We start from the raw sequence: 22028 nt of genomic DNA on the forward strand, positions 1-22028 counted from the left end.
GTTAATCCTTTCTGTGTGTCCCAGCGATCTGGCTTTGTTGTTTAATGGCCGGCAGCTCTCCCTCTGTGCAATGTTCCCTGGAGACCAAATGCATAAACCCTCAGCTCCTCACATATCAGGTTCCAGCAGACAGGGATCCAAAAAGGCTTTTAGAAGAGGGATTTCTGCTTGCTCGCTGATTATCGATCAGTGCAAAGAACAAAATGCTCTTCATGCAGTGGGAATGCACATATCTTTGTATCTTTAGCAATAAAACCAAATACTGGCTTCTGAAGTGCAAAGTACAGGTGGGGCAGTGCATGGCGGACCTAAGGCTGCTGCTTCTCACTTGCTTCTGAGTTCTGCTTTTAACAAGGCGTTCAGCAGAGAGGATTTTGTGATGAGATGAGTGACGTGGTTAGTGTTTTTTTCTTGCTTCTGCCAGAGTCTCTGTGTGAGTGGGAAGCACAGCTCGCCCTCTGTGCCTGCACGCTTCCTTTCCCAAGAGCCTTGTGCCTGACCGTAGCAATGTGCACACTTGATGCACCTCGGTGTCCTGTCTGCAGGGCATGAAGCTGGGGGAGCAGGCTGGGGCTGGATGTAATTCTTCTTCCACGAGTCTGATCCAGGGCTTTCCTCCCGGGTAGGAAGCCATTCGTGGGAAACAGCTCCCAGGAGGTGCTGATATTTAGCGAGGAAGCAATGTGGTTTGAAGCATGTCGCACTCTCCATGGAGGACCAGCTTGCAGCAGAACAACTTTGCTCTGAACTGGTGTGACAGGGGGTCCAAGCCCAGACACGATGGATCTATCCATGGACCAGTACAACCTTCAGGTAAGAAAGTCATCTGGATCAGTAGACCTTGCCTGTATTACCAACAAAGGGGATTGCACTGTGCATTAGGGATGTATTCTGTCTTATCCTGGCAAGCTCCCCTACACATGAACATGTGGTACATGAGGGTGCAGAAGCTGTGTGCGCAGCTGTGCAGAGTGGCAGAAGCTTTCAAAATGGCCCTGGAGCCTCCACAGACCTCTTGGGGCTACTGTGGCCAAAGGAGAGTGGCTCTTGCTTCCCCTGGACCGACTGGCAGGGCTGTGCTGGAGCCGCACTGCGGGTGCGGGACACTCCAGCCTGCTCAGCTCTGGGCAGGTTTATTATTTAGGGCATAGCCTCAGAAAACAGGATCCCAGAACCAGCTGGGTCCAGAAGCTGTTATTTAGTAATTTAATTCATCATTTACAGAGCTATATTAATTCTATTTATGTATTTGTTTTTTTAATACATTTTCCTTTTTGTTTTATTTATGCATTTTATATTCAGGTATCTGCTTAGTACAGGCAATGGAGTTAGTCATGTCAATACCAGCTATTGAATCTGTTGTACTGCCAGAGCTCAGAGGGCAAAGCTAAGGCTGAACATCCACCCCAAAGTCAGCACTTCCTAGTCCTGAAGGCCTAAAGCCAAAACAGGGCCCACCATGTCTTTAGGAATCTGTACCTAACATTTAAGTGTCACAATCACTCCAGCTTAAACCTATAGATGCTCAGCTATTCATGGCAATCAAGTTTCTGGTTGTCTGCCCAGCAGTGCTGTCTGAAGTCTGAGAGAGGACTGGCCTGAACCCATAACTGTCCTCAGACCAGGTCTCCTAGAAGAGACCTCAGATAAATGTCAACAAACAATGGCATTTGTGTGTGATTTTATCTGCCACTCCAGCGGATAGAGCATTAACCTTTGGAGGGACAGAAATGAAGACTTGTGTTCAGTCTTTACTCTGCCTGATTTGGCTCTGGGAATAAACCTGATTCCCCCACATCCTGGAGGGCAGCGTAGCCAGAAGCGACTGTGAAGCCCCTGGCTGCAGCTCTGTGCCCAGTTTTGTCACCCTAGGCAGAGTCTCAAGCTTCGCTGTCCTGAGGAGAGAGACTTGCTGCTCTTAGCCCAGAGGCTGTCACCTAAGCCCTTCCCCTTGGCCACTCCTGCTAGCTACTTTAGCTGACTTCCAGCTTGCTCTGCTGCTACCTTAACAAGCTAACAACTTCCCTGTCTTGTAAAGTAAGCCCTGGGAACCTAATTCTAGGCTATGCCTGTCCGTGGGTGGGAAGATACCTAGGAGCTCGGCATTGACATGCCACTGGGCTATTTGTGAGTGTAGCTCTGTTTGCTGCTAACTGCAGCCACCCCTTAGCACAGCAGCAGCATGTGGGGAGCTGGTGGTGAAGCAGCACAGTGCACAACTATTTAAGCCTTTCATGGCAGCTCAGAGCATCCCAGAGGAGGGAGATGATTTCAAAACCAGCTCCAGAGCTCACAAGCATCTCAGGAGGTGTTTATGAGGCCGGGTCTGGTCTCGGCCAACGGAGGTCTGTGGTACACACCTTATGGGCAACATGGTATCGAGGAAGGGTACAGGGCTTTGAATAGCTCGGAGATTTGTAATCCTGTTGATTTTTAAAAGCAATTCTTCTGGGGCGTTTAATACCGTGGGCACAGGAAGGGCTCAAGAGGCCTAAGGCAAGAGAGAGGATTACTCTATATACGGGCTCAGCAGAGCGATATCCTGATGTAACAGGATCAGACACCTGGTTCACTTCTGCATAGAGGACGTGGAAGCAATCTGCCCCACTCAGCCTTGCCTGCTCAGCCATGACTCCAGGCTGTGAAAAACATGAATTATGTGCAGAAAAAGTTCTGAGACTAAACAAAGAATGCATTTTGGTTCCTTTTCCTTGTTTCCAGATACAGCTTGTATCCTGTTGGGTACAATTAGGTCAATAGTCTCAAGCACTTTTCTGTACACAGGAGGACTAGAAATGTGTTTTCTTTCCTGAGCAGAAACTGAGAGTCTTGTGCAAAGCCAAAGGCTGGCATTTAAAGATAGTGATAAATGTGTCTTGAGTGATCATGATAAAATCTCAAGCAACAGGAGGTTGGATGAAGTGCCAGAATGGAGTGTGAGTGTTTGGGGACAGTGGGGTGAAAGGAAAGGGTTTGCTTTTGTGCAGCTCAGCTGTTAGCCATGAGCCAGAAGTCTTGCGCTTGGAGTTTGCACCCCTGTTGCAAGGTCTATAGCTTCCACATTTTTGCTGCACAGCACCGTGCCTTCTTTCCCACTCTGCAACTGCTCCCAAGGGACCCCTAAAGATGTCCCAAGTCCTGGCAGAAGTCACCGCTCCAGCTGCAGCCCTGAGCTGGTGTCGCTCCCCTCCTCCCTGTCGTGCACCTTAACATGGGCCCATCTGATGTCCTCGAGAAGAAGGTGCCTGCAGGGCTGTTGAGGTGGGAGCCGTGTGTGCCGTGACTTTGTGCTCTGTGCCAGGGGCTGCTGCCTCTGCCCGTGGAGTGGCTGTGCTTGCTGCCCCTCTGCCCTTGGGAGCCGCTGTTTTGGGGCTGCCTGGCAGCTGCACCCAGCAATTTTGCTCTTTCAGCTTTCCCCTCTCTGCGCGTGTCGCAGGGACGTCTTTGCCCCTATGCTGACATGCTGCCAGTAAGTGCATGTATAGACCTCGCTATATATAAATGAGCAGGGTCAGAGCTCTATTCTTAGCCTATCTCAAAATATTTCCCTTGCTGTGCGTTTCTTGCCGCTGATTTCTAGACCTGTCTCCTTGCTGCAAAAAGCCCTGTGAAGTGAGTGAGGTCTGTCAGCCCCGGGATCAGGCTGGGGGGACTGGGGATAAAACACGGCTATGGGACATCCCCAGCACCAGGCCCTGCCACGACCACAAGCTGAGGTGGGCACTTCTGCTAAAATGTCCCTTTGACATTTCAAGTGAGGAAGTTTCCAGGACAATTTTTAGCATTTAGAGTCAACCACCCTGTAAAATGAAAGCCCAGCAGCTCATCTGTACCGGAACCAGCTGTGGGCACAGGCAGGGATTGCTGGAATGAGTTGGGTGCTGTGGGGCACTTGTCCCACCACCATAAGCCTCTCCTGTGGTACTGGGCAGATATAGTTTTGTCCTCTCTAGGGCTGAGCTTTGCTTTCTATTATAGCCGGTAGGCTGGGGGAGTTCAGGGGAAGAGTAGCTCATTTATCTTGTGCCAGTACATGATGTGTTTGGTGCTGTGCATGGCTCCTGTCATGCCTCAAACATTTTCTGAGAGCCATCACGACAGTAATGATGAAGTGCTGCTTCTGGGCTGCGGACCAGGGGGACTTCAGGGAATTTGCTTTCTGCGTTGGCTTTCCATCTTCCCAAAGCCAGGCTGCCTTTGGAGGCATTTGCAGTACAGCTGGTGTGTCACTGCTGCTGTTTAACCTGGCTGCATGGGGACAGGAGGTGGCTGATGTAAAGCCAGAGAGGGAATATTTTTGTAGAGGGAAACAGATAAGCATAAAAGGGAGGGCTTGGCTGGGGGTGGCACGGGAAAGGGATGGAGGGGACATGTGAGAGGGCAGAGGGAGCGAACCCTGGGGCTGTGACTACTCCTCTTGCAGCAACAACTCTTTCCCCTGGCTGCACGCTCTGCCTGCTGCCACAGCCCCTTTCCCCTGGCTGCCCGGGGCGCCGGTTCGAGGGGCACACCCCCAGCCTGCTCTGGAAAGGCACAGCGGTGCCACACCATCGTCTCTCCTGCTTCTGTCGCTTGCTCTGGCCCTTGGTGACAAAGACATCCCTAAGGGATGGTTTGCTTTGAAGGGCTCCAGGTTGCCAGGGGCTCCCATCTCCCATGCTCCATCATTTTGCCATGCCATTGTAACTTACAGTGAAGCTGCTGACTTGGCACAGCTGTCTGCGTGTACGTGCTGCAGCCCAGGATGAGCTGATCATCTTACCCTCTTTCATCACGGGCTAAGCTTAATTTCATTTGCTTTGCAATAGCCCTGGCTTGTCCTGTGCGCGTGGCCGGTTACTCACAGTAACTCATGTCACTGTAACTCAGCTCTGAGTCCCAGCTCTTGCAATTTGACTGTAAATCTGCTATTTGAGGATTTTTTTTCTTACTCTCTTGGCTCCTGGAAGCCTCTGGTCTGGAAAAAAATCTCTGCTTTTGTTTTTGTAACACTTTCCACACTTCTTGTTTATGGAAAGAAAAAGCTTGAAAATGGGATTCCAGTATTCTCGGTAGGCTGGGAAAAGAGAGGGGAAATGCATCAACTATTAAAAAATAATCATGACTTTCTAGCAGCTTCATATCAGAAGGAGTCGATTTGGGAACACAGAGGCGTCACTGAAAGAGAATCACCATAGCTTTTTTCTCACAGTGGTGGCTGATGGTCTGTGGGCTGGAGGGGTAACTAATCTGTGTCAGTTGAAGCTTGGGAGAGTTATTTTTTGTAGTGTTTTTTTTTTTTTAATGCGTGATAATCTGGTCCTTGAGAAGCTTCTCCTAGAAGCTCCATCATGAAAATCAGGTGCCACAATATAATTTTAGTTTGTCTGCCTGTTACGACTGTTCTTATTTACATGACTTCAGCTATTTTTAGTGCCAATTGCAACACAAAGTTTATTATTGGTGACATGAAACCTCAGTGTCACATTTTTTTCAGCTATACAGTAAGGAGGAGCAGCAGCAAGTGTCCATCCCCCAGGAGCAGAAAATGCACGTGGAAATCACACGGCCCCGGTAGATCCAACGGCCATGGCGGCATCCCTTAAGAACATACGTTTGTGGACTGCTCTGAGAGCTGCCCAGGTCCACAGTCACACACCAACTTTAGAAGTCAACAAAAATGTCAACGAGGATGATGTACCACAGAGGAAATGTTAAAAATGCTGCAGCTTGTTCACAACCAGAAACATTGTGGATGTTAGTGTGATACAAGAGTGTGACAGCAATAATAGTGCCAAGGGAGAAATCTCTAGGTCAACGCTGATGCAGGCTCCAGGGGTTTGAAACATCTAAGGCAGGAAATACCTTCTGTCAGATGAAAAACTTTTGATTATGGCCCCTTTGGAAGACACATTTCAGCGTATCATCAGTGTTTATGACAATGGGTGTCAAGCAGGTTTTGAAACGACCCTTTATATTTACCCACTCTATGAACCATGCCTCTTTGTAAGTTTATTCCAGTTAACTGAAAGGCAATGGAAAACTAACGGTATTTTGTATTTTTTATTCTTTATGCAAGGGTTTATGTGGATTTCTAAGCAGGGAAACTGGATGTGACATCTGCTTTTCATCTGGGCCATGATCCCCTGGACTTTGAGTACATGCATGTCAATATATTATTTTACTGCTCACCTGCCTGTGAGAGAAAAAAAAAGAAAGGAGATTTCAATTCAGAAAGCATGTTTGGGAGGATCCTAGTAGATCAGTCAATGGAGCAGAGGAGCATGAACTCCGGGGCAGAGAGCCACAAGCTGCAAATCTATCTCAAAAGGAGGACTGTGCACAGGATCATTTCAGCAAATAGCTGGAGGAGGAAGGTAAGGATTATGATGATGTGCAAAATGAACATCTAACGTATTATAAGTTCCTTACAGTAACCCGTGATGCTTTCAAGGAAGAATGTTGTACATTCCTTTATGATTCATTACATACACAGGTATAATTTGTTAATTCCTTATTTGTAATATGAATCTCTTTTTAACCAATGAATGTGTAAAGCAGAAGTCTTACAATGAAAAAATATATTTACACAGAGGCAGGAGGCTGTTGCTATTAAGCAGTAGTAAGCTTGCCACCTTAGGTGCAGTATTAGTATCAGCAATAACTGAAATTTTTGTTCATGGCTTGCTGATTATTAGAATATCAACTAGGAGATGAAAAAGCTGGTCATGTACACTTTTTACAATACCGTGTAGCCTAGAAAGAGACTGGAGACTGTGGAAAACTGGGAAAGACAGCATAGCTCTTGAGTCATGGTGCACCTTAAAGAAGGCTTGCCATTGAGTAGGGTACTCTAACGTCTAGAAGGGCACATGAGAATTTCCCACCGGCGCCCTGCATCCTTCCCACCGTGGATCATGGATCACCTTCTGCCCACAGTGCTTTTATTTCAAACCAACTTCAGACCTATAGCACCAAAAGTCACCACAACTTTGAGGTGCTGCAGGAACAAAATGTGAGAGATTAAGAGCATCCCCGGTGTCCTAGGTCCTTGCTGCAGCAGGGAGTTTCTTAGTACAAAACTCAGATGAATCTAGGAACCTCACCTCACTGTGAAGCCTGAATATTGCTCTGTGCAATGATGCTGTGACCTCTGACAAGGTACACTAACCTAACCCCCAGGAGGTCGGGAAGTTAACAAGCAGTTTGTTGAGACTGTAACGAGCGCCTGGTCTATGGGCTGGAGACTTGTGGTGGTGACAAGGTGGGGGTACAGACCAACCACCTCAGCAGACGAAGGCAGGATCCCCATCTTCCTCTTTTTAGGCCTATCTGGGCTCTGGTGGGGTTGTCCCATCTGAGAAGCATTAATTCGGAGAGCTGAGCTGTGACAGCTAATCCTGGCGACAGCAAAAGCTCCTGCATTTGGAGTGGACATTGAGCCCAGACACTCACTCTGCTCTCAGTGCAATGCATGGCAAAACGCCCACCACTGTTGTCAGCTGCTGTTTTACAGCAGTGGGATGAGCTTTTGGAAATCCTGCCCTACCGCTGCCACCCAGCTTGTCTTCTAAGACCACAGGCTCCGTTTTTTTTTCACTCTGCACCCGGCTCCTAGCAGCCTCAGCTCACCTCTCCCTCCCGGTTAGACCATTTAATTGCATATGGATATTTAGTGATTAAAAATGATAGTGGGAAATTGGCACTTTCCCTCTGTTAACCTTTAAAACTCTGGCACTCTGGCTCTCTCCTTCACTTCCAGCTAGATGTGAAGGGAAAATTTGGATTTCCGAAAGACCGAGAGCAGGATCATGTGGGTAAAAAAAAAGACAGCTGCGCCTAGCTCCTGATGTATTGCCTTTTTGTGGTCAGTGGAGAATCCGTGCTCTCTGATGGACACAGTGGCCAAAGCCCAGATTCCCTAGGACTGTATCATGGGGAGGGGAATGGATGAAGAACCAGAGGAACCTTCAGTTTGAATTTTGGCCAGGGCCTGTTTGCTGCTTCCATCGACAGTGCCCCAAGTGCTAATTATAATCTCCTTATTCTGCTTTGGTCAGGGCATATGACAAAGTGGGGTGAAACCCAAAAATAAGCAGCCCTCAGAATAGCCCTCTCCACATCTTCTTGTTAATGGCATCTCTGAACAAGACTGCTTGTTCCCCTTCAGACAAGCTTTCAGAGGCTATTTTAATCCATTTTTAGTTGCAAATAGCATTTATCAGAGTAAGAGTGGGCTGGTCGCCAGATCCTTCAGATCTTTGACAGCCCAGAGGGGAAAGTCTCTGAAAAATAACTGAGTGTGCTTCTACTGCATGTTCCCCTGCCCAGGGGATTTTGGGGACATAATAAGGAAACATTCATCTGATGGAGCAGAGCCCAGGAACCAGTCCTTTGCTAAACCAGTGATTCCCTTGTCATCAACACTTGTTCCCAGGAATCAGAGCTCTTGTTCCTGTCATCAGTGTGGATGTTTTCAGATTCGATTTAGCAATCATTAGGAGGCAAGAAGCAGGTTGGCAAAAAGAGAGAGCCACTCATTTCTGAGTCACTGCTTAGAATGTGACCTCGGCTAATTGTGTCCAAAAATCCTTGCTGACAGTCATCTCATGGCCACTCGGTGGTCTCTGGTGAGTTCACGATCTTCGCCGAGTTCATAAACTGTTCAAAGTTATGCTTTAGAAAATGCCACATTGAACACTAATTGGCATTCCCAGGAAAGCAAACATGGAGCAGGCCATGAAGATTAAATTCCTCCTTTCCCTGAAGGCATTTTGGTAACGGGCAGTATCTGGGCAGCTTGCCCTACTGCTCTATCTCAGTGATCTGTTTTGGGCTCTGGGGCTGTCATCTTTCACCGGTTCTAAATCAATTTTAAAATATCTTAGGAATAATATGTGTGGTGGCCTACTGCCTGATTTCCCTGGGCAAAGGGTGACAGGCAAGGGAGAAACAGCCGACAGAAGGATGGAAGGTAGCATGAGAGATCTTGGGGCCTGATAGAGGTTGACATAGGAGGAATTTAGGAAAATATTGCTACATTCGTGATGACTTGCTGTCCTCCAGCATTTGTCAGAGTGCATTTGAAGACCACTTGGTCTGGTCTTGATCTATTGATATCTCTTGCATTCAAAACCAGGCATCTGAAATGCAGATCAGAAGGGGTTCACGAGCAAGTACTATGCAGGAAGCCTGTTGAGCGTGTGATACCTGAGGTAGTTTTGGATCCATTGATCCTGGCCAAACAGCAGCATAATAATAAATTCTTCGCTGTGCTGAGGGAAATTGTTGTACTTCACCAAGAATACAATGGTACCCGTTCATTTTTCTCTCTCTCCTGCCACCTGAAACCCAATTGTATATTTTTCCGATGTGCAAAATTCATGTGTTTTGCCAGTCACAACAAACATTTCAGGGTGATATGGGAAATGACATAATGCTGCTAAGTTCTGGTGTCTTATTTACAAGGGTAAAGCCCGGTAGTAACAGAACTGATTGGATACGTTAATGTGTGGATGGAAACAAGCCTTTAGGGAATATTAGCCAATCTTATTCTCCCTATTTAATTTCACTGGCTCCGCGAGAGGAAAGGAGACTCAGCTGGAGGCAAGCAGGTAGCACACGTTTCTCATTATTACAAGCTTGAAGGCTGACTAGACCATCCTCGTGGCTTTTGTTGACCTCCATCAGTGCACTGTCAGGGTCTTGTGACTTGTGCATTTGTTGCCTGAAAAATGCCAGTAAACATGACTTACCAGTTGTGTGACATCCTCTCAACACCAGTAGGGCAGTTACACTTTTCCAATGAAATACAGCTCCTTTAACTTGTTTGCGTAAGGGTCCCATCAAAAACCAAATGGCAGCCCTTCCCTACCAGCTCCTGTCAATTCTGTTTCACTCTCTGTTTCCGCAGATGTGTTTGGCTGTCGAGTGGGGAATGTTTTAAATTTTGCTGTGGGAAGAGTATAGGATGACTCACTCTGCTGCAGGGAGCTGGGATGCTTCCGCTCACTGGCTCCAGACTAATTCATTTATCATGAAGGTGGAAGCGTTTTGGTCTGCTGAATGTCACCATGCTTGTTTTCCCTGCCTGGGCTTCCCCCATTATTTCTAGGTGGATCTTTAATGTAAAAATCTGATCTGCCTCCTGTAAACGCACCTGACTGTGTGACGGTACTGGAGTCTCGGGTGGGAAACCCCAGCAGCATCTTCCCTTGCATGCCTCCAGGCACTGCACCATGGCAGCACACCCAGGGCATGGCAGGGCCCAGGCTGCCAAGACCAAGAGGGGTAGCGGGGCTGGTACCTGCAGTCCCATGGAGGGGGCAGCCGCACCTGGCTCACTGCCTTGCTGTCTTGGCTCCCTCCTGCCTTGGTGCCTTGCCTGCTGTGGCAGCTGGAGCCTTGGGAAAGCTGCTGATGATTTACTAGTTCAATACATATTCCTGGTGTGAATGGAGATGAAAGCGTCTCCATATCAGGTAGGGCTGGTGCCAAGGGTGCCAAAGAGCATTCCAAATGGTTGCAGGGAAAGCTGAAAGGGCCATTTAATGGTCCCAGCAACAGGTTTGAGTCACAGAGATGCCCTTCCACCCAGGCACTCCTGCATTCACAGCCTGAAGTGCCAACTGCCTTGTCACAGACATTCCTCTTCACTACAGAGATGGATTTACTCTCATGCAGGTTTGCCACGGAGGTCAGTTTTGATATGTGTCTTATGTAGTAAAGCTTGGGCACCCTCATGACTACTAAAAGCTCCTCAGTGCTTTCAACTGGAGAATACTCGGCTGGAGAATGCTCGGCTGGAGCTGAACCTGGCAAGGGATGCGAAGAATAATAAGAAGGGCTTCTACAGGTACATTAACCAGAAAAGGACGGTTAAGGAATGCGTACCCCCTCTGATGAGCAGTAGTGGCGAGCTGGTAACAACAGACGAGGAGAAGGCTGAGGTACTCAATGACTTTTTTGCCTCAGTCTTCACTGGCAACAACTTTCCTCACACCTCCCGAGTCAATGGGCCATTTGACAGGAATCAGGGGGGCAGAGGTCCTCCCACTGTAAGAGAAGATCAGGTTCGTGACCACCTGAGGAACCTGAATGTATACAAGTCTATGGGTCCTGAAGAGATGCATCCCAGAGTCCTGAGGGAATTGGCTGATGTAGTTGCTAAGCCACTCACCATGATACTTGAAAAGTCATGGCAGCCAGGTGAAGTCCCTGGGGACTGGAAAAAGGGAAATATTGCAGCCATTTTTAAAAAGGGTAAAAAGGAGGACCCTGGGAACTACCGACCTGTCAGCCTCACCTCTGTGCCTGGGAAGATCATGGAACAGCTCCTCCTAGAAGCTATGCTAAGGCACATGGAGGACAGGGAGGTGATTCGAGACAGCCAGCATGGTTTCACCAAGGGCAAGTCCTGCCTGACCAACCTAGTGGCCTTCTATGATGGAGTGACTACATCAGTCAAGGGAAGAGCTACAGATGCCATCTATCTGGACTTCTGTAAGGCCTTTGACACGGTCCCCCACAATATCCTTCTCCCTAAATTGGAAGGGTATGGATTTGATGGGTGGACTGTTCGGTGGATAAGGAATTGGCTGGATGGTCACATCCAGAAGGTAATGGTCAATGGCTCGACATCCAGATGGAGAACAGTGATGACTGCTGTCCCTCAGGGGTCCGTACTGGGGCTAGTGCTGTTCAATATCTTCATCAATGACATAGACAGTGGGATTGAGTGCACCCTCAGCAAGTTTGCAGATGACACCAAGCTGAGTGGTGCAGTTGACACACCTGAGGGATGGGATGCCATCCAGAGGGACCTGGACAGGCTGGAGAGGTGGGCCTGTGTGAACCTCATGAGGTTTAACAAGGCCAAGTGCCGGGTCCTGCACTTGGGTCAGGGCAATCCCCGGTATCAATACAGGCTGGGGGATGAAGGGATTGTGTGCAGCCCTGCTGAGAAGGACTTGGGGGTACTGATAGACGAAAAGCTGGATGTGAGCCAGCAATGTGCTCTCACAGCCCAGAAGGCCAACCGTATCCCGGGCTGCATCAAAAGAAGCGTGGCCAGCAGGTCGAGGGAGGTGATTCTGCCCCTCTACTCTGCTATGGTAAAACCCCACCTGGAGTACTGCGTCCAGCTCTGGAGTCCTCAGTACAAGAAGGACATGGACCTGTTGGAGCGGGTCCAGAGGAGGGCCACAAAAATGATCAGAGGGATGGAGCACCTCTCTTATGAGGGAAGGCTGAAAGAGCTGGGGCTGTTCAGCCTGGAGAAGAGAAGGCTGCAGGGTGACCTTATTGCAGCCTTTCAGTACTTAAAGGGGGCTTACAAGAAAGATGGGGACAGACTTTTTAGCAGGGCCAGTAACGATAAGACAAGTGGTAATGGTTTTAAACTAAAAGAGTTCAGACTGGATATAAGGAAGGAATTTTTTACAATGAGGGTGGTGAAACCCTGGAACGGGTTGCCCAGAGAGAGGGTAGATGCCCCATCCTTAGAAACAGTCAAGGCCAGGCTGGATGGGGCTCTGAGCAACCTGATCCAGTTGTAGATGTCCCTGCCCATTGCAGGGGGGATGGACTAGATGACCTTTAAAAGTCCCTTCCATCCCAAAGCATTCTATGATTCTATGATTCTATGAATAAACCCATCTTTTTCATCTTGGCTCAGCTATAGTCTCTCACCTATATTTTCAGGGATAGGTGCTGCTCTTCGTCTCGTGATGGGAGCATTTAAGACGTCGAATTTATGTAGTGGATTTAACATTTGGAGTTAAAGGAGGTTTGCATCTCTGCACATCTAAAAGTGGTAGTTGGTGAATTAATACTGAGTACTTGTGGGGAAACTATAGGCCAAATGAGAAGGGGATGAGCTTTGCCAGAGTTCACCCTTGACTACATCATCTTCTGCAGAAGGTCACTGCCTCTGTTGTTGTGTTGAGGAAATGTTGAGAGCAGACTGTAAGAAGGAAGGAGGAAGCAAGCAGGGGCTTAGGGAATAAAGGGAGAGAAAAACAGAAATTAGGCTTGAAGACAGGAGACTGATGGAGAATGTCAACTCCTTACACCCCCAGGGTTGCAGAAACAAAGGGAAGGTCTTACCTGAGCAAGCAGAGGAGTGATGTCTGCGTATCTGGGTGTTCTATTTGTTTTTTTTTTCCTGCAAATGCACTTAAGGTTTGCTTTTGTCTTTGGACACTTGCATAAAATTAGGGGGAGAACTTCTCTTAAAAGGCTTGCATTGCAGTCTGGCAAGCAAAGATTCCTCATCATCAGTTCCCGCAATTCCCTTGGTAGAAGTCAATTCCCAAGGCAGAGGCAGTACATGGCGTGCGCATGTACTGGGGGTGGCAGTACAGAAATGAGTAAGCAAGGGACTGCCTCTTGTCCTGAGCCCAGAGCGCTCGAACATGCTGTCCCGGCGGTAGGCATAGCTCAGAGGTGGGGGGCAAACTTTGCTCTTTCCCCGCCAGGCCAGAGCTGCCTTTAGCATCTGCTTTCCCACCCTCTCCTCCTCCGCCCTCTCGTACAGGGCACTTGGACAGAACACTGTTTTGGATGGGCTTCAAGAGACCTTTTAAGGCTGTGGGGTTTTTCCTTTATAGCTGCAATTTACTGGTAAAACTTGTCTGAATTATGCAGGCTTTTTACAGTGAGACAGGTTCAAGAACCTCTATTTTTAGTCCAGCTCTAAACAAGTGCAAGAATTACTGCCTGCTCCTCCTGCATTCCTCTCTGGCCCTCTCCCTCACCAGGGTTGTCAGCTTTCTGTGCCAGGTAGCTGTTCTGTGACAGGAGCAGTCAGAGAAACGGGACTATTTAGTCTCAAAGAAACCATAACCACCTTTTCCCGAAGCATAAAAAGCTAATCAATCCTCTTGATTTGTCACAACAAGCTGATGTGCCATTAACTAGCAAGTCCAGGCTGCTCTTGGAACAGGATGGCTGAGAAGTGTGCGGGCTTTTAGAAGATTGTTGACCAGGAGAGAGCACAAGGTAAATGTAACTACGTAATACAGGAGTATCGAGGGGGATGTGTGTGTGTGTACTGTTTACATAGTGATGTATTTGTGCACAATACGTTACAGATATTTAAAATGCACATTCCTTGATGTGAAGAACTGTACTTGAGAAATCATTTGCAATCATAACAAGGACTCTCGTTGACCTGCAGATATGTTAACTGTGGTAGAATTCCTTACTCCGATATCTGTTTATATAAAGCACGTATGTGCTCTCCCTCTGTTTTATATACAAATTCACGTGGCATCCATCCCAGGAAGCTTACGATCTAAGCTTAGCACTAAAGGATGCTGACCGTGGCACGGGTGGGAATGGCTGGAAAGCACACAGGAGGCCGCCCTCATGAGCGACGGTGATTGCCACAAACCCGCTGTGCTAATCCCTGCCTGCATTGCCTCTCCTCATTTGACCCCAGCTCCAGCAGATATCAAACGACTCTGCAGCACCCGTAGGGCCAGCTGCCCCAGGAAGAGTCCCGTGAAACAGGAATGGCGGGCTAGACTTCAGAAAGGATGAGGTTACCTCCATAGCACGCACACATGTGCCCCGTCCCAACCTCAACCCACCTGTTGCCTCCTGCTCAGGGGCTGAAGGAAACGAAGGCCCTGCTGCAACTAATTGGCTGGTGCAGCTTCCTTATATACAGCCCCTTGGAGAGCAGATTTTGTAGGCCCTGCAAAAGCCATGAAAGCAGCTCCAGCCCCCAGGCCCCCTTCTTGGCACAGGGGTGGTCCTTGGACATAAAGGAAATGTGCAGCCATCTTGCAAAGCCAATTCACTACTTGCTTGGCTTCCCACTGCTGGCTTCACGGCTGAAGCTGCCTAGGCTGCTGCTGCTCCGCTGGGCAGACCCCTGTGGCTGAGGATGGTGGCTTGAGAGGTGGTAAGTCCTGGGAAGGGGGTGCTCAGGTTTGGCTGGCTGGACTGTGTCCAGGGCTCTGCATGTCGTTGTCACTTGGTGTAACTTGAACCCTTGTGGTCCAAAAGTTTTGAAGCCCAAGCAGAGAGGCTCTCGGAGTGAGTATAGCAGGGCCTGTGCAGAGCTGGTCTCAGGGGATGCTTCCTCCCTTTGCTGGGATAGGTAGGTTTTAGTGCGTGGAGGAAGGTGCATGTGGAGGTTGGTTGCATGTGGAGGAAGGTGACATGCCTCCTGAGAGCCTATGGCCCTCTGCCATTTTTCCTTATGTGTAAGTTGTGAAAAACTATGTGGAGTTGAGTAGGTAAAATCTGTAACTGGCAGACCAGCTTTGCTTTCTGTTCTGAAAAGACTGCTGAGAGCCTAGCACAGGCCCTGTCCTCTCTTCTGCAGGGGACCTGTGAAAGGCTTGCCTCCTGTGGCCATCCCAAGCCAGCTCTCTTCTTGTGCCTCCCTCTGCCCTTGCCAGGCTCATGAGCAGCTCCGAGGGTGTGAAAGGAAGGGACAGCCTTTTCTTTCAGCTCCCACAGCCCAGCCATGTCCCACACCTCCCCAGAGGGATGCACCCCAGGGCTGGGAAAGAAGCAGCAACAGGCATCGGCAGGGTGCAGCTCCCCTGCCCCAGGCCAGATTGACATGGCACAACCCCTGGGGTCAGATGTCCCAGGGGTGAGTCCGGTGCAGACGATTGCCTCTCTGCTTCCTGCAGAGCAGCATCGAGGCATCTGTTGCTGCTTTTCTGCTCAAAACCTATTCATCTGTAGGCTGAAATGAAAACCAGCTGGTAGTTGTTTGGGATTTATTTTGAAAAAAAAACATCTTCTGTAAAGCATTTTTCTGTTTTGAGTTCCTGTTTCCTTTCCCATCTGTCAGAGGAGCTGGGTTTGTAAATCTTCTACTGTCCATGTGTCCTCACTCACGGCATGGGTTCCCCGCTCTGGGTCCCAATGCGGCTCCAGCGGGCAGGCACGAGGGTACGTTTCTCCCCAGACTGTGCACAGGGGAGCTTGTGCAAACTCTTTTGTTTGTTAGTTGGGTATGTTTTCATCTGCTTATAGTTGCCCTCCTCCTAAGTTTCCTAGACTTGAGTGAACCCAGAAATCTCAAAGCAAAACACCACTGAAACACCATCTGGTTTCACATCAAAACAGCATGCTTCCCAGCCATTTCTCTGCCAGCCCTCTTGCAGCCTGAGACCATGAGTTATCACTGGCACCAGCACAAAGTGGCTGGTTTGGTGGTATTCTGCATCCACAAAGCCTCTGCAAAGATGCAAAAACACAAGGCACAAGGCCAGCTCTCAAAAACTGGGCAGAGCATACCCAAAGACATTTAGCAATCTCTAGATTGTAATTCTTACACCTTTCTTTGTTTTCTGTGTTTGATTTTATGAGAGTACAAAACTCTGCCTTATTTGCTTAAAAGGAGAGGCTAGATGCTGCTCTCAGTTGCACCAAAATTAATCTGGATTGACTTCATTTTGGATTTACGTTCAAGTTGTGCAGAAAAGGAATATGGCTCTGTGTCCTCTTTTTTGTTTTCTACAAATGTTCTTTCTCTTTCCTTTAGTTGTTGGCAGCTGCAAGAAGGATTTTCTCACTGGATTTTTCATCTTCATTAAAGAAATTGTGCCTTTTAAAAATAAGATTTCACTTTCTTTTGTAACTTCTAATAGTAATTAAAATCTCTTCCATAACACAGCACAATTTGCTCTGATGTCTTTCAGTGCTTTCAGAGGTCTCCACTGTTCTTCCTGGGCACTTTTCATATTTTTAAGACCAGAGGGAACTTCATGATTATCTGTTCTGACAATGAATCTCACTCAATAATTTCTGCTTCAACATTTCTTGAGATACAATGTAACTTTGAAAAAAGGCTGCTTCGTCTTCAGTTCAGGACCTCAAGTTGTGGAAGCTCTACCCCATCCCTACGTAAATTGTTCTAATGGTTAATGGCTTTTGTTAAAACGGTGCTCCCTCTAGTTCATTTGAATTTGCTTGGCTTCTGTTTCCAACCACCACATCAAATTATGTTCCTGTTTGTTTTGTTTTTTTTCTCTCTGCCTGATTAAAGAGCCCTAATATTAGTCATTTCTTCTTGTGTTGGTAATTATAGACAGTGCTCAAGTCATCTTTTGACCTTCTGTTGGATAAACTTGGATTGACCTTCTTAAGTTTCTTGCTAGAAGTATGTTTTCCAGATGCTGAATCTTTCTTGAAGCTCCTTCCTGAACTTTTGACAATTTCTGTGTTGTTTTTAAACTGTGAAGACTGACATACAACCACCCGTTTCTCTTTCGATGTAGTGTAGTAGTTTCTGCTGCTGTTTCAACAGCACTGTATACCGAGGTAATGCCACCTCTCTGCTATTATGTGATACTCTCCTCCTTGTAGGTCCACGAATTACATTTGTCCCAGCAACAGCATCATGTTAAGGGATCATGTTTAACTATGTGCCGTGACCCTTGGGTAGAGTCAGATTTGTAATCACCCTTTACAGAGATGCTACTTTGCAAGAGACTGTCTTCCACTGTATACACATAACCATCACCATCCTTTGCTACCGTATGTATGATCCCAATTTGGATGTATTAACCACCAAGTATGGGACCAAGTATGTTTTAATAAGGCCTGTTCCCATAAAAATATATGCACATTTCCAAGTGAGAAAGGGGAATCTCTGTCTCTGGAGATAATGAAAACTGAACCAGACAAGTCCCTGAGCAACCTGACCACCTAATCACACCTGTTTTGGGCAGGAGCTTGGATGAGATGACTTCCAGAGGTCCCTTCTGACCCCAATTTTTTTGTAATTATATAATTATATGAGTAATTAGGTTACTATTTTTAGTAATTGTCACTGTTCTCTACAGTCACCTTTCTGGATTTCATCCTGCTCCAATGGCAGGTTAACTGGAATAGGCCCCACAGATTTAAATATCTTTTATGCCAACTTCTGCTTAAAGAGCTATGTATTTATGGATGAAATAGAAAGCACTTCATTATCAGGTAATCCTGCTCATGCCAAATACAAAACAAGCATGCTTGCAAAAGACGTCTTTTTCTGCACACTGACAATGTTATGGAGGGTGTCTGCTGTGAGGTGTGTTTCTTGGGCGATGTGCCTGGCACTGGGGTGCCTGCAGAGATTTGCTGGGGGCCTCTCTCGCGCTCTGGCCAAATGGAGGCAACCATAGCCTGTAGCTGGGCTCCTGCTGTCCCTGGAGCAGGACTACCAGGCTGGCAGTCTCCAGGAGAGGTCACTCCTGTCTGCCAGAACCTGCCGGCGCCAGACAGGGAGCTGCCTCCTCCCAGAGCAGGTCCTTACCCTCGCCTCTGCGACCTGCGGCAGGGTGGTAGGAAGGAAAGTCATCTCTTGAAGGTGGAAGAAGGTGCTGCTCTGTTTCTCCCCAGTCTACCTTTCCCATCCTGGATGCATCCAGCAATGTTAGGAATATCAGGCAAGCAACTGGCCTGTGATTTCAGTAAAACCTATTTGATCATGTTTATTTTAATAACAAAGTATTTCCAAATCTTCCTGCTTTTGATCTCTTCACCTTGATCACAGTTCCTTTCCTAAATACTGTAAATAGCCACTCTCAAGTTCCTGTTTTATGCCAATGCTTAATGGAAACTTGTGATCAAACACGGTTGTAGAATCTAATTTAGGTTGGAAGAGATCTCTGAAGATCACCTGGTCCTTCCATGCACTCAAAGCAGGACCAACTTCAGAGCCACACTGGGCTGCTCGGGGACATATCTAGTTGATTTGTGAATATCTCCATGAATGGTGATTTCACAGCCTCTCCAGGTGCCTGTTGCACTGCTTGACCATCCTCATCAGAATTTGTTTGTTGGCTTAATACCTAAGGTAAATTCCTTTGCTCTGTCCTGTGTTGATTGCATGTAATCCTGTTGTTGTACCCTTTATTGAGATCTTCTGTCCTATCCTCATCCAAGCTTTCCCTTCCATTTCCCAGATCAGTCTTGCTGTCCTTCCTGAAGTGCCTAAATTAACAGGGACCAAGCATGTACTTGCTGGACTTGAGGGAGTCTGGGAACACCGCAGCTCTGCAAGCATGCTTCATGTTCAGAAATGTGCTCTGGTGCTAGAGAAGAGAAGTACGGTAGAGGCAGGAGGCAGCTGAGACCCCTGGCATCACCCAGAGGGGTCTCTGGGGTGGCACAGGGGACCAGCTCTGTGATATAGCCACCGCTTTGCAGCTGCTGCCTGAGCCAGGCATCGTGCTCTGGCTGCCTTCCCCATTTGTTTTCCTCTTTGTGGGTTTATTTGTTTTCCATCTCTAAGGTTGAGTGGGTGGCTTGTAGTTTCTGTACACTCTGTTCTTTTGGTGGGTTTAGTTTAGTCTGTGTGTTTAAATGCAGGTTGTGCTTTGCAAAAGGGACATTACTGTCATTGAATGGCATCATCCACCTAAATACCTAGTTTGGCTTTTACACTAGAAAATCTGATGAGATACAAGCTGACATCTTTTCTTCATCTGGTTAGAGGAAGTCACGATGTTTTTTCAGGGAAATTTTTATTCGAAGATCTGAAAATGTATAAACAAGGAGATATTTCCTCTGCTTTCCTTTGTCAGACTGTCAAAATTTTCCCAGGCCACCCTGGTTTGTGGTTTTCACTTGTTATTCCTTCTTTCGGATGACAACAGAGAAATGAGTTGACAGGCACTAGTGTCTGAGGCAGGGAGTTGCTCTGGGGAGAGAAGCGCTCATCTTTAAAGAAAACTTTGCTGTGGTTTTGGCAAGGCTGGGTCAGTGGCCCTGCCGCAGAGCGATGGTGACTTTCATCCAAGGGTATTCATATTGCTAAAAGACAAATGTCTGAAACAGCTGCTCTCTGGGACGGTCCTTTGTGGCTGGGAAGGTGTGCAGGGGTTTTATCCAAGGGATATAGGCTACACTCAAACCCATAAACGTGCTGACTTATTTATAAAGTCAGTCTCCTGCCAACAGTACAAATAGCATATAGCTTTCTAGACACCTAAGTGTAGGTTCGTACCGTTATTCTGCTCTCGCTTACCCTTCTATTTCAGCACTGTAAAGTGTCACATCAGTAAAAGGGCAGGCTGAAGCCCAACGTGGGTCGTCAGTTTGTTTTGTTTGGACCCAGTCAGCAGTTTGTAGGCTGGGTGCAGGGAGACAACTGGAAGAGCTGAGCTCTGTCTGGTCTTTGACTTTCAGGATCAGGCCTTAGCAAACCACAGCTGCTAGCAGGAGGGGTACGCCTCAGACTTGCATGGTTATATTGTGTTAGCTTGAGCTTAAAACAGCAAAGGGTGAGGAGCAGTGGCTTGTGGTGGTTGTACTGGTGTGTGATGTGTCCATGTTGGCTGGAGCTGGGGGCTGGAGACAGCAGTCAGCAGGGAAAGGGGCTTTGCTGGGTTCATGAGAGAGGAGCAGGGAGAGCCTTAGCCATGAGATGGAGCATGCTTGGCTGAGGTGTAACTGGTCCCTACATTTCAAAAGTCCATGTGGTGAGTTGGAATAGATACAGGCTGTGAAAAGGGAGCAGGTTGGTGGGGAGCAGCAGAATATGAGGGCAGTGACAATGGGGTGGGAAAGTAGGAAGGGAAAAGCTGCAGGGGTATGGACCCCCTGCAAAGGGAGAGGTCAGGTTGGTGAAAGATTCCCCATGTCTCATGTTGAAACTTGTGACAACATCCAAGTTCTTCTAAATATTAGTTGTGCATTCAGATAAGGGGACATGCGAGGAAGTTCAGGTTTGAGAGTTTTTCCTTGTCCGCTTTCCTTGTTTCTTCTACTTGCCCTTCCTTCGTCTGTCAGCTGCATGCTACGGCTGAACAAAGCTGGAGGTTTCCAAACTGCTGCACACGAGTCCCGTGTAGAGAGCAGAGGCAGAGCCATGCTACTGGCAGTCACTTTGCCTGCTGCCTCCCCTCCTTGTTCCCATGAAAGGACCCATCAGTGCTGCGAGGCACATGAGAATGCAGGCACGCTGAAGCATGCCAGGCATCCTCTGATCCAGGCAGCGGCAGATCAGTTATGTGTGTGAGAAACTCTGTGACCGAGAAAGGGTGGGAGAGTTCTGGGGAATGATATCGGGAGTGGGGGTAGGGAGGGGTGCACCGAGTGGTTCTTGGTGGCTTGAGGTAGCCATGGAAGTGCTCAGCAACGTGCTACCTGCACTGCCTTGCCAACTTCCACAACAGATGCCAGTGTTGCCTGGGGATCACAGGTATGGCCATTCCTCTGTCGAACTTTGGCATCACTTATGGGACTATGTATGGGAGGGAATAAAAGCTGAAGGTATGTGTGTTCTCCTGCAGTGAATGTGAAGCCATGGATAAATGTTCTGTTGTCTCATATAAAGGTTACCTGGCAGGTGTCTGACAGCATTTTGTCCCTGTAGAGGCAGGTGCTGGGTTGAAACTCCAGAGGCAGAGTAATGCTCTGTTAAGCACCTCCCCATGGGGCTGCCTTGCTTGTCCTGGAGGTCCTGGGTATGTCATGCTCTGCTGAGCCCAGGCATGGGGAATCCAGTGTGTCATGTCTAATGTCCCTTCAGAGTCTGTACAGAGATCCCAGTGCTGGGCCCCAGGTGTAGTGGCAGCTATCTAGTAGGGGGTCCTTTAAAGGCTCACCCCTGCTCCCTTGGGCCCACCATCACACAGCACTGCCTTCCTGTAACGCCCAGGTGAATCCCTCATGGGCTTTATTCTTTCTGCGCATGAAGAGACACCTTCCCGGTGCAGACTCACAGCCAGTTGCAGTTTGCGGCATGCATCAGCCTGTCATTGTTGTGACACTGCTCGTGTATTTCCTCCTCTCACCCACTGCCTTTCCAAGGGGAAGCTGTGATAATGACAGGACTTCTCGTTCTTTGTCACAGAAATTGGGTATAATTGCTCCATTTCAGCAGCTTTAAGAAGTGCAGCAAGGGAACAGGCTGGATTCTTTCTTAAGACATCAGTCATCTGAAGCATCTGGTAGATGGCACATCAGGGCTGGGAAATGACTCAACCGTCTTTGTTAAAAACAATCTTTGTGCTCTGGGAATAAAATTAGAGGGAGACAGCTGAGGGGGTGCAGGAGAGGAAAGGAGACTTGAGCAGCAAAGAGGG

General features: G+C 47.9%; 1 long non-coding RNA gene across 2 annotated transcripts in view; it reads left to right on the forward strand.

The window, feature by feature from the left end:
• The first annotated feature begins 6239 nt into the window (after positions 1-6239).
• The window catches only part of LOC148057130 (uncharacterized), a 41594-nt gene continuing 25805 nt past the window's right edge, over positions 6240-22028 (forward strand). Inside the window, exon 1 of one of the 2 annotated variants that reach the window (XR_015701899.1) lies at positions 6240-6356. This is a non-coding gene — a long non-coding RNA (uncharacterized LOC148057130). Of the gene's footprint in view, positions 6357-14770; positions 14891-22028 lie in introns of those variants that run through there. The other variant, XR_015701898.1, reaches the window with a different exon arrangement.

The sequence above is a fragment of the Nipponia nippon genome, unplaced genomic scaffold (genome assembly GCF_047370975.1).
Source record: "Nipponia nippon isolate SJK-2023a ecotype South Korea unplaced genomic scaffold, ASM4737097v1 scaffold_10, whole genome shotgun sequence".
Taxonomy (NCBI): Eukaryota; Metazoa; Chordata; class Aves; order Pelecaniformes; family Threskiornithidae; genus Nipponia; species Nipponia nippon.